Here is a 12422-nt window from a genome sequence, read left to right as displayed (position 1 = left end):
ACACCGGTCAGGTCGGCGAGGCTCCCGGCGGCCCCGAGCGGGACCACAGGTTGCGGAAGGCGTCCAAGTGAGCGGCGGCGACGCCAGGAGGCCCCCGGGGTCGACTCCGCGGCCCCCGGGTCGGTGTGCGGGCCTCCAGAGCTCGATAAAGTAGTGGTGTCGCTAGCGGTCCGAGAAGGCACTTTTCGACGCCTACTGCCACCCCCACATGGCGGTAGGCGCAAAACTGGAAAATCGCCGACCAGAAATGTCGCTTCGTATAATCGACGTTTTTTTTGACCACCATTTTCAGGTGTCGGAGGTGGGTCTGGACGAATACCAACACCATTTCTGGGGTTTCACAACCGCCCGGCTTCTCCGACATATGTTGGAAAGGAGTAGCGATCGAGCGAAGGGGGCTGTCGGTAGGCGGCCGCGGGTTGCATGTGTGCCCGGGACAGCACCCCCATCCAACTAAGGGGTGTCCCCCGGGGGCCAGGGGGACCTCGTCCAGGTCGGCCGGGCGCTTCCAGACGCCTACCGACACCGGTCAGGTCGGCGAGGCTCCCGGCGGCCCCGAGCGGGACCACAGGTTGCGGAAGGCGTCCAAGTGAGCGGCGGCGACGCCAGGAGGCCCCCGGGGTCGACTCCGCGGCCCCCGGGTCGGTGTGCGGGCCTCCAGAGCTCGATAAAGTAGTGGTGTCGCTAGCGGTCGAGAAGGCACTTTTCGACGCCTACTGCCACCCCCACATGGCGGTAGGCGCAAAACTGGAAAATCGCCGACCAGAAATGTCGCTTCGTATAATCGACGTTTTTTTTGACCACCATTTTCAGGTGTCGGAGGTGGGTCTGGACGAATACCAACACCATTTCTGGGGTTTCACAACCGCCCGGCTTCTCCGACATATGTTGGAAAGGAGTAGCGATCGAGCGAAGGGGGCTGTCGGTAGGCGGCCGCGGGTTGCATGTGTGCCCGGGACAGCACCCCCATCCAACTAAGGGGTGTCCCCCGGGGGCCAGGGGGACCTCGTCCAGGTCGGCCGGGCGCTTCCAGACGCCTACCGACACCGGTCAGGTCGGCGAGGCTCCCGGCGGCCCCGAGCGGGACCACAGGTTGCGGAAGGCGTCCAAGTGAGCGGCGGCGACGCCAGGAGGCCCCCGGGGTCGACTCCGCGGCCCCCGGGTCGGTGTGCGGGCCTCCAGAGCTCATAAAAGTAGTGGTGTCGCTAGCGGTCGAGAAGGCACTTTTCGACGCCTACTGCCACCCCCACATGGCGGTAGGCGCAAAACTGGAAAATCGCCGACCAGAAATGTCGCTTCGTATAATCGACGTTTTTTTTGACCACCATTTTCAGGTGTCGGAGGTGGGTCTGGACGAATACCAACACCATTTCTGGGGTTTCACAACCGCCCGGCTTCTCCGACATATGTTGGAAAGGAGTAGCGATCGAGCGAAGGGGGCTGTCGGTAGGCGGCCGCGGGTTGCATGTGTGCCCGGGACAGCACCCCCATCCAACTAAGGGTGTCCCCCGGGGGCCAGGGGACCTCGTCCAGGTCGGCCGGGCGCTTCCAGACGCCTACCGACACCGGTCAGGTCCGGCGAGGCTCCCGGCGGCCCCGAGCGGGACCACAGGTTGCGGAAGGCGTCCAAGTGAGCGGCGGCGACGCCAGGAGGCCCCCGGGGTCGACTCCGCGGCCCCCGGGTCGGTGTGCGGGCCTCCAGAGCTCGATAAAGTAGTGGTGTCGCTAGCGGTCGAGAAGGCACTTTTCGACGCCTACTGCCACCCCCACATGGCGGTAGGCGCAAAACTGGAAAATCGCCGACCAGAAATGTCGCTTCGTATAATCGACGTTTTTTTTGACCACCATTTTCAGGTGTCGGAGGTGGGTCTGGACGAATACCAACACCATTTCTGGGGTTTCACAACCGCCCGGCTTCTCCGACATATGTTGGAAAGGAGTAGCGATCGAGCGAAGGGGGCTGTCGGTAGGCGGCCGCGGGTTGCATGTGTGCCCGGGACAGCACCCCCATCCAACTAAGGGGTGTCCCCCGGGGGCCAGGGGGACCTCGTCCAGGTCGGCCGGGCGCTTCCAGACGCCTACCGACACCGGTCAGGTCGGCGAGGCTCCCGGCGGCCCCGAGCGGGACCACAGGTTGCGGAAGGCGTCCAAGTGAGCGGCGGCGACGCCAGGAGGCCCCCGGGGTCGACTCCGCGGCCCCCGGGTCGGTGTGCGGGCCTCCAGAGCTCGATAAAGTAGTGGTGTCGCTAGCGGTCGAGAAGGCACTTTTCGACGCCTACTGCCACCCCCACATGGCGGTAGGCGCAAAACTGGAAAATCGCCGACCAGAAATGTCGCTTCGTATAATCGACGTTTTTTTTGACCACCATTTTCAGGTGTCGGAGGTGGGTCTGGACGAATACCAACACCATTTCTGGGGTTTCACAACCGCCCGGCTTCTCCGACATATGTTGGAAAGGAGTAGCGATCGAGCGAAGGGGGCTGTCGGTAGGCGGCCGCGGGTTGCATGTGTGCCCGGGACAGCACCCCCATCCAACTAAGGGGTGTCCCCCGGGGGCCAGGGGGACCTCGTCCAGGTCGGCCGGGCGCTTCCAGACGCCTACCGACACCGGTCAGGTCGGCGAGGCTCCCGGCGGCCCCGAGCGGGACCACAGGTTGCGGAAGGCGTCCAAGTGAGCGGCGGCGACGCCAGGAGGCCCCCGGGGTCGACTCCGCGGCCCCCGGGTCGGTGTGCGGGCCTCCAGAGCTCGATAAAGTAGTGGTGTCGCTAGCGGTCGAGAAGGCACTTTTCGACGCCTACTGCCACCCCCACATGGCGGTAGGCGCAAAACTGGAAAATCGCCGACCAGAAATGTCGCTTCGTATAATCGACGTTTTTTTTGACCACCATTTTCAGGTGTCGGAGGTGGGTCTGGACGAATACCAACACCATTTCTGGGGTTTCACAACCGCCCGGCTTCTCCGACATATGTTGGAAAGGAGTAGCGATCGAGCGAAGGGGGCTGTCGGTAGGCGGCCGCGGGTTGCATGTGTGCCCGGGACAGCACCCCCATCCAACTAAGGGGTGTCCCCCGGGGGCCAGGGGGACCTCGTCCAGGTCGGCCGGGCGCTTCCAGACGCCTACCGACACCGGTCAGGTCGGCGAGGCTCCCGGCGGCCGCCGAGCGGGACCACAGGTTGCGGAAGGCGTCCAAGTGAGCGGCGGCGACGCCAGGAGGCCCCCGGGGTCGACTCCGCGGCCCCCGGTCGGTGTGCGGGCCTCCAGAGCTCGATAAAGTAGTGGTGTCGCTAGCGGTCGAGAAGGCACTTTTCGACGCCTACTGCCACCCCCACATGGCGGTAGGTGTAAAATCGGAATAGACCGGACCAGGAATGTCGAGGGGAAAAAAATGACAAAGTCCTGGTGTGCCTAGGCGTCGAGAAGGCACTTTGCGACGCCTACCGACATCCCCATGTGGCAGTAGGCGTAAAACTGGAAAATCGCCGACCAGAAATGTCGCTTCGTATAATCGACGTTTTTTTGACCACCATTTTCAGGTGTCGGAGGTGGGTCTGGACGAATACCAACACCATTTCTGGGGTTTTCCAGTTTGAAAGTTTTATAAAACATGTTCGGTAGGAAGCACACTTTGGTGTGTCGGTTCGTCGGAGCAGCGACTCTTTGCCTCGTGGTGGTCCGGAACGTCTCTACGGGCTTGTCGCAAAGGCGTCAGAAAGTGGCATCTCCGCCGCCTAGGGCTGTCACCGTTATCGCTGTCGCCGCGCTCCAACTTGTTTTGATCCGCCGCCTTCGTTCCTGCCAACCGTGCGCCCCGCTCATCGTCGTTAGGTTATAATACGTGGTACGTGTGTGTGCTGCTCCCGTGGACCTAGGGCTGCTCGACGTGTCGAACGATATGTTGGAACAACTAACGGCTCCTTTTCCTGGTTCCATAGTCGTCGTGGTACCCGCGTCGTCAGCCATATCTATGTCCACCATGTTTAGCCGATACAGTTTGCTGCAGCTTCTGCTTCCGCCTCAGCGTTCGCCGCTCTCAGCCGCCGCTGTTGTTGCTGCCGTTCTGCCATTCAACCACTACCTGCGAATCTTTCGATGATCGGCCGAACGACCCATCGCTGTGCGACCGATAAATCCTCCGGATTAGGGAGAAACGCCGCCGCTCTCTGCCGCCGTCGAACGGAAAACGTACATTGTAACGAACGAACGAACGAACGAACGAATTAACGAACGAGCGAACAAACAAACAAAAATAGCCGCGGGGATGCACTATGTAGATCCTGATCCCCTTGTAACCATACGTACGTTGTTCGATGCTCTCCCGTCCTGGAAGTCGCCGCAGCAAACAGGAGGATGAGCAGCAGCAGGCGCCGCCGCCGTAACCGCCGCCTGCCTGCCGCCTCCTACTCCTGTCAGCGTCCGATCTCACAGCCGTGTGAACGTTCGCTGACACCCGATTTTCTTTCCGTCTGGCAAAACCTTGGACGTCCCGCTCGCGGTACACGTGCTGCAGCGACTTCTCGTCCGACAACGCATAAGCGTCGACGTCTGCCGCCGCATCTTCTGATACGTGGACGGTGATAGCGCTAGTCCCTTCTTGCGCCACCTCCACCTTTGTTAGCGCCAAAGAAGATCGATCGAGCAGTCGTGGTCGCAGTCGATTAACCCGTTTTCACCGTCCGCAGTTCCCAAGCCGCCGATCAAGTCGTTGCTCTTCTTGTTCGTTCTTCCCATACCGTCGATTTGCACGGCTGCCGGATGAGCCATCCTCTGTCCGGCGAAGCGCTCACGTCAGTGATCGATACTTGCACCGACAGTCCTCCCGCTCGCGACTCGGTGCTCGAATCGGACTCGTTCGTTTTTATCTCGATGCGATTGTGAAAAGGGGGACCGGTCGTCAATGTCGTGTGTGTCGACGATGTTGTTCGCCCGGTCCGCCGCGTTGTTGTCGTTTTTTTTTTTTTTTTTTTTTTTCCCCTAACGTTCGCCGTCGCACGAACGAAAGGGTGAGAAAAAAAAAAAAAGCTCGAAAAAGCCGCCCAAAAAAATCGGACGAGGAGCCGCTTGCGAGAACGCGCCATGTGCACGTTGTCTCTCCTCGGTTTTCCGAGCACGAACACGACGCCGGTCGGTCGGTCGGTTTCGACGAAGGCGACGACGAAGGTGACGGGAAAATTTACGCCGCCGCTGCCCTGGTCCAGCTCCTCCCCGATGACGGCTGTGATGTTGACGTTGACGTTGGCGACGACGACGACGACGACGGAGACGACGACGACGACGAGACGGCATCGATGGCGACCACGATGACGACGACCTCGACGAGTTCAGTCTGCACCTTGACCTCCGATGTCCGTGTGCACTGCCGTCGTGCTGTTTGTCGTTTGTCGTATGTATCGCTGTCAAGGGTGCCGTTGTCGTTGTTGTTGTCGACGTTGTTGCTTGCTCTCTCGTCTCGGTCGGTTGGTACGTTGATGACGACGACGACGACGAAGACGACGACGACGACGACGAGACGGCATCGATGGCGACCACGATGACGACGACCTCGACGATTCCAGTCTGCACCTTGACCTCCGATGTCCGTGTGCACTGCCGTCGTGCTGTTTGTCGTTTGTCGTATGTATCGCTGTCAAGGGTGCCGTTGTCGATGTTGTTGTTGTCGACGCTGTCGTCTGTTCTCTCTTCTCGGCCGGCTGTGACGTGGACGTTGACGACGACGACGACGAGACGGAATCGATGGCGACCACGATGACGACGACCTCGGCGAGTTCAGTCTGCACCTTGACCTCGATGTCCGTGTGCACTGCCGTCGTGCTGCTTGTCGTTTGTCGTATGTATCGCTGTCAAGGGTGCCGTTGTCGTTGTTGTTGTCGACGTTGGTCGCTTTCGTTCTTTGAGTCTCGGTCTCGGTCCAAGTCAGGGGGAGAAACAAAAAAGAGGCCATCAGCGCGGGCAGCGCGCTTCTTCTGACGGCGAACCCCCTCGAAAAATAAATAAACACGTGCCCGTCGTTGTAGTTGTCTGTCTTATGTCGGTCGGTCGGTCGGTCGGTCTGTCGTTCTGTCGAAACAAAGTCCCAAATTCCAACGATACCTGGTTGATCCTGCCAGTAGTCATATGCTTGTCTCAAAGCTTAAGCCATGCAAGTGTAAGTTCACGCCACGCATTAGAACGGGCGAAACCGCGAATGGCTCAGGAACCGGACCTAATCCTCGGGACCGTATTCCTCCTCGGAGGCGATGGATAACTGTGGCAATTCTAGAGCTAATACATGTGACACAGGCCGCGATCGGTCGGCGCGCCGTCGTCGCCACGCCTCGCGCGCTGGCACCCGCGTCGGCCGTTCCGGGTCGCGGCGCTACATATTAGACTGAGACCGATGCGCGTCATTCCGTCCTCCCGTCGTCGGCGTTCCCGCTCGCGGGTCCGTTCGGTGGCGGGGCTCATAGGGCGGCGCGCTCCGCTTTGGTGACTCTGGATAACTCACTGGTCGATCGCACGAGCTTTCACGCCCGGCGACGGGTCTCTCGAGGGTCCGCCCTATCAACTGTCGACGGTCGGTTAAGTGCCTACCGTGGTTACTACGGGTAACGGGGAATCGGGGTTCGATTCCGGAGAGGGAGCATGCGAAACGGCTACCACATCCAAGGAAGGCAGCAGGCGCGCAAATTACCCACTCCCGGCACGGGGAGGTAGTGACGAAAAATAACGACGCGGGACTCTGTCGAGGCCCCGCGATCGGAATGAGTACACTTCAAATCCGTTAACGAGGACCAACCGGAGGGCAAGTCTGGTGCCAGCAGCCGCGGTAATTCCAGCTCCGGTAGCGTATATTAAAGTTGTTGCGGTTAAAAAGCTCGTAGTCCGAACTCGGGTTCGTGGTCGCGCAAGCGGCCCCGGGGCGGCGGCGCCATCGTCCGTCGTTGACTTTGGTCGTCCGTTCGCATTCCCGGCCCTTTCCGCCGGTGTCAACCGCTAGCATACCCGCCACGCGGTCCTGCCGGCGAGGTGGACGAGGAGGTCGTGATCGGGATCCGGGAAAAAAAAACAAGTGGTCGTCCGGTTCGGTTCCGGGAGTAGTCTAACGGGGGGGTGCTACGTGTGTGTGTTTGGGTGCGTTCATTCGCATCCCCGCACTCTGACCCCCGCGCTTCTCTCCCTCTCCCTTTCCGCGCGTTCCTCTTTTTTTGAACCCCCCGGTCCGCTCCGAGTCCCTGCTTCGTGTCTTGTCTGCGCGCGTGTTGCGGTCGGCGGTTTCTCCTCCAAGGGTGCTCTTAACCGAGTGTCCGCGGCGGCCGGTACGTTCACTTTGAAAAAATTAGAGTGCTCAGAGCGGGCTGTTCAAGCTTGCATACGATAAGCATGGAATGATGGAAGAGGGCCTCGTCTACGTCTGTCGGTCTCCGTCTACGGCGAGGCAATGATCGAAGGGAGCGGTCGGGGCCACTCGTATTGCGACGTTAGAGGTGAAATTCTTGGATCGTCGCAAGACGAACTGCAGCGATGGCGGTGTGGCAAGCACGTTTTCCTCGATCAAGAGCGAAAGTCGGAGGTTCGAAGACGATCAGATACCGTCGTAGTTCCGACCGTAAACGATGCCGACCGGCGATCCGCCGGCGTTCGCTTCCATGACCCGGCGGGTAGCCTGCGGGAAACCAGAGTTCGGTTCCGGGGGGAGTATGGTTGCAAAGCTGAAACTTAAAGGAATTGACGGAAGGGCACCACCAGGAGTGGAGCCTGCGGCTTAATTTGACTCAACACGGGAAAACTCACCCGGTCCGGACACCGGTAGGATTGACAGATCGATAGCTCTTTCTCGATTCGGTGGGTGGTGGTGCATGGCCGTTCTTAGTTGGTGGAGCGATCCGTCTGGTTGATTCCGATAACGAACGAGACTCCGGCCTGCTAACTAGTGCGCCGATGTCAGTGATTTTTACGGCGGGCTCGGCGTCCTCCGTGGCGCTCGGGTCCGGGTCGGTTTTCTCACGCACTTCTTAGAGGGACGGGTGGCAGAAAGCCACACGAGGCGGAGCGATAACAGGTCTGTGATGCCCTTAGATGTCCGGGGCCGCACGCGCGCTACACTGGAGGTATCAGCGGGGACTTCGCCCCGGCCCGAGAGGGTTGGGAAACCTCTGAACCACCTCCCGTGATAGGGATCGGGGCCTGTAACCAACCCCGTGAACGAGGAATTCCCGGTAGGCGCGGGTCAACAGCCCGCGTCGATCACGTCCCTGCCCTTTGTACACACCGCCCGTCGCTACTACCGATCGAACGGTCCGGTGAGGTCCTCGGATCTGGCCGACGACGCCGCCGGGCAGTGCGCGACGTGTCCGTCACGACACTCGTGCATCTACGCCTCGGCGTTCGATGCCTGGAGAAGACGACCGAACCCGATCGTTTAGAGGAAGTAAAAGTCGTAACAAGGTTTCCGTAGGTGAACCTGCGGAAGGATCATTACCGTTTTCCCGTTCGAGACTGGTTTGTTGTTTTCCGGCCTACCTCCTCTGTCTGTCGGCGTCAACGCCTCGAATGCGCGCAAACAAACCTATAAAAGGCGGAGCGAGAGATAGATTTGTGGTGACGCGGAGGTTTTTAAAGCCCCAGCTCTTCTTGCTTGCTTCCGCGTCTTACCACCTGTTTTGTTTTTTCGCCCACCGCAAGTGATGGCCGCTTCTTCTTTGCCTTGTCGCCGCTTTATCGTTTTTTTTGTTTTTTTGCAGCCGCTGTGCCACCGCCGCTAGCTAAAAAAACAAACTACTCGCGACATTGCAATGCCGTCACGCCTCCTCGCACAGACCTCCTCGCACACTACTAAATCTATATAAACAAAAACTAATATAAAAAAACCAAGTGCTGAACCCTGGACGGGGGATCACTCGGCTCGTCCGTCGATGAAGAGCGCGGCCAGCCGCGATAACTGATGCGAATTGCAGGACTCAGTGAACATCGACACCTCGAACGCACATTGCGGCCCCGAGATCCCTTGTCTCGGGGCCACGTCCGGTCGAGAGGCGGAACGTTACATGTCTTTCTCCGTTAACGAAACGACATCTTGCCGTCCCCGTGCCCGCCCGGTCCTCGGCACGGTGGTAACCGGGACGTCGCAGGAGCGAGTGACGAGGGGGAAGAAAAATAAAAAAAGAATTGACTCCTTTCAATGTCTTTTTTTTTTTTTAAACCCTCTCCGGCCTCCTCCTTCGTCTCCCGCTGGCAGACCGCGGAGTCTTTTCCCTTTTCGACCGCGTGAAGAAACACTGTGGAGGAGGAGCAGGAGGAGTCTGTCCGAAAGCAGCCGAAGGGAGACCAAAAAAAAAGTACCGACCTAACCGACTGCCGACGTAAGCGCCGCCTGCTCGTCTCGCTCTCTGCCTCATGAAGGTGTCTCTCAGCGACGCCTCGAGCAGCGCGACGAGCACGGCCGTCGCACCGTAAAAAGGTGGCCGCGTCGTAGGCAACGCAACGTCGGATGGGGAGGACCCACGCTTTTTTTTAATTGTTGGCTTCTTCATTTTCGGTCGGACGGGCGCTATATCGGCCAGCCGTCGTCACACGGAGGGTACCGATCGAGATTCCTCTCCCTCCAAACACCACACTCTACTAAAAACCGCCGCCCTCGGCTCGGACGAGACGACCCGCTGAACTTAAGCATATCGCTAAGCGGAGGAAAAGAAACCAACCGGGATTCCCTTAGTAACGGCGAGTGAACCGGGAGAAGCCCAACGCCGAATCCCGTCGCAAGTTAAAGGCTTCGGGACGTGTGGCGCATGGGTCGAAGGCAGCCGTTCGTTTTCGTCTCGCATAGTTCGGAGTTCCCTCGATCGGGGCCGCCCGCGGCGGGTGCCAGGCCCATTCGGTGCGGACGGCGAGCGACGGCCTTCGATCCGAGAGTCGGGTTGCTTGGGAACGCAGCCCAAATCGGGTGGTAAGCTCCATCCAAGGCTAAATACCGGGACGAGTCCGATAGTCGACAAGTACCGTGAGGGAAAGTTGAAAAGAACTTTGGAGAGAGAGTTCAAGAGAACGTGAAACCGCCCAGGGGTAAACGGGTGGGACCGCTCACCGCGATCGCGGGGGGACTCAGTCCGGTGCTGCCTAGGCTCGAGCCCAAACTCGATGTGTGTTCTTGAAAGAGAGGCCGTCGCGGCACAGGTCGTCGTTCGTCGTGTCCGCGGGGGACTCGTTCCCCGCGGTTCCAGCTTTTGTGCCCGCGTCGCCGACGAAGGAGACGGGCCGCGTGGATAGCGGGAAGGGAAACGTGGTGACGACCGCGGCGTCGGTAGGTGGCTGCGTCGGTTGGCTGCGACGGAGGGGACTCGTCCTCTCGATCGCTGCTGCCGCCGGGCCCTAACCCGCCGCATCCGTCGCCGCCGCTTCTTCTTTCCTCCTGCTCCCTCCGCGCGCGACTCCGCTGCACCCGTCCCCTTCATCATCGCTCGGCGTAATCATGGCGCGGGCGCTTCGGCGCGACCTCCGCGCGGCCGGCACCGGACGCACTTCCCCTCCGGTCCGTCGTCGCGACCCGTTCCCGGCGTGCAGGTCGAACACGCGGGTTTTTTTCCGTAGGCGGCAGGCGTTTCATCACCCTGAAAACCCCCGTCTTCCCACCTTGTGAAGTCGGGGGCCACCGGCCGTCGGGCCCGCGAACGTAACTGCCCCTTTCTGCCGGGAACGGAGGAAATCTGACACGATCCGTTACACGTGGCGAGCCGGTCCGTTTTGATCCCGCCGGAAGTCGCGTGCGGGCGACGCACTCTGTGTGTCGCTCCTTAGGCGCCCCACCGTCTCGGGCGCGTGCGCGATGAGAGGCGGGATAGGACTGGCGCGGCCTCGCCGTCACGCACCTCGCCGACGTTTCGGGTTCTTGTCGGGGGCAACCCCGCCCGCGCCCGTTTCCGTTTCCGGAGAGGTCGCTCGGCGACGCTTTTTTACTCGAGCCGCCCGCCACCCCGGGTCAGCGACGTGCATCGGCAACCCACCCGACCCGTCTTGAAACACGGACCGAGGAGTCCTGGCCGTTCGCGAGTCGTAGGGGCCACCTCTGACTAACCCCGAAGGCGAAGCGAAAGCGAGAGAGCGTGTAGGAGGGCGTCGATCGGGAGAGGTGTCGTGGCAAAGTCGTCCGGGGGTCGTCGGGGGGTGTCGTCGGTCTCGTGCCGTCGTCTTCTCCTCGCCTCACCCGCCTCCGAGCCGTGCCCGATCCCGCCGCGCCGCCGTCGCTGCTGCGGTGCCCGCAACTTTTCCTTTTTTCTCTCTTCCCGAGAGAGATAGGAGAGGGAAGGCTCGTGGCTGACGTGCGGTTGTTTTTCCCTCCTCCCCGAGAGGGGACCGGCGCATCATCCAAAAAGGGGAATTGCCGGGCGCCAGCTTCCATATTCCTCCTTCCGCCCATCGGTGAGATCTCCCGCGGCTTGAACTAGTCCTATTTTGTCGTCGAGTTTAGGCGCTGCGCGCGGGCGCATCACCCCCGGGTCGGTTTCCCCTTTTTTTCCGAGTACGACTCGGCCGACTCTGGCGTAGCGAGCGACCAGGGACCCGAAAGATGGCGATCCACGCCCGGTCGGGATGAAGCCAGAGGAAACTCTGGTGGAAGTCCGAAGCGCCTCTGACGTGCAAATCGATCGTCGGAACCGGGTGTAGGGGCGAAAGACCAATCGAGCCGTCTAGTAGCTGGTTCCCTCCGAAGTTTCCCTCAGGATAGCTGGCGCTCGATCGTCGCAATTCCATCCGGTAAAGCGAACGATTGGAGGCCCCGGGGCCGTTCACGGCCTCGACCTACTCTCGAACTCGGAACGGGTGGAACGGGCCCGACTCTCCCGAACGACGGAGCCGACCCATCCGGCCGCCGCCGCCAGCACGCTTCGCTGGGCGGTTGGTCACCTCGAATGCGAGTGCCAAGTGGGCCACTTTTGGTAAGCAGAACTGGCGCTGTGGGATGAACCAAACGTCCGGCTAAGGTGCCTAACGCGACGCCCATGAGATCCCCGAAAGGGTGTCGGTCGATATAGACAGCAGGACGGTGGCCACGGAAGTCGGAATCCGCTAAGGAGTGTGTAACAACTCACCTGCCGAATCGACCGGCCCCCGAAAATGGATGGCGCTGGAGCGACGGACCGATGCCGGACCGTCGCGGCGAGGAGCGATGAACTTTCGCGCCGAAACGATGCCGCGACGAGTAGGAGGGCGCCGCGGCGAGCACGGAAGCCTAGGGCGCGAGCCCGGGTGGAGCCGACCGCGGGTGCAGATCTCGGTGGTAGTAGCAAATATTCGAACGAGACCTTCGAAGACCGAAGTGGAGAAGGGTTCCGTGCCAACGGCGGTCGAGCACGGGTCAGTCGGTCCTAAGACGCGGGCGAAAGTCTTCCCGAAAGGCGCCGGATCCGTTATGAAAGTGAAAGCGATCGAATCGAATCGAATCAAAAGC

The 12422-nt window shown here is 60.7% G+C and overlaps 2 non-coding genes and 1 pseudogene across 2 annotated transcripts in view; all 3 read left to right on the top strand.

Moving 5' to 3' along the window:
* Positions 1 to 6088: 6088 nt before the first annotated feature.
* On the top strand, positions 6089 to 8458 carry LOC145273502 (small subunit ribosomal RNA; annotated as a pseudogene).
* Positions 8459 to 8857: 399 nt separating this feature from the next.
* On the top strand, positions 8858 to 9015 carry LOC145273487 (5.8S ribosomal RNA). The gene has a single exon (XR_013866391.1). It is a non-coding gene; the product is annotated as a 5.8S ribosomal RNA (ribosomal RNA).
* A 594-nt stretch (positions 9016 to 9609) lies between these two features.
* The window catches only part of LOC145273204 (large subunit ribosomal RNA), a 5716-nt gene continuing 2903 nt past the window's right edge, over positions 9610 to 12422 (top strand). Inside the window, exon 1 of the ribosomal RNA XR_013866233.1 lies at positions 9610 to 12422. This exon is cut by the window's right edge and continues 2903 nt beyond it. This is a non-coding gene — a ribosomal RNA (large subunit ribosomal RNA).

Source organism: Euprymna scolopes, unplaced genomic scaffold (genome assembly GCF_053919585.1).
Source record: "Euprymna scolopes isolate OS-2025 unplaced genomic scaffold, ASM5391958v1 sca1, whole genome shotgun sequence".
Classification (NCBI taxonomy): Eukaryota; Metazoa; Mollusca; class Cephalopoda; order Sepiida; family Sepiolidae; genus Euprymna; species Euprymna scolopes.
This window is presented reverse-complemented; position numbering and strand designations above follow the sequence as displayed.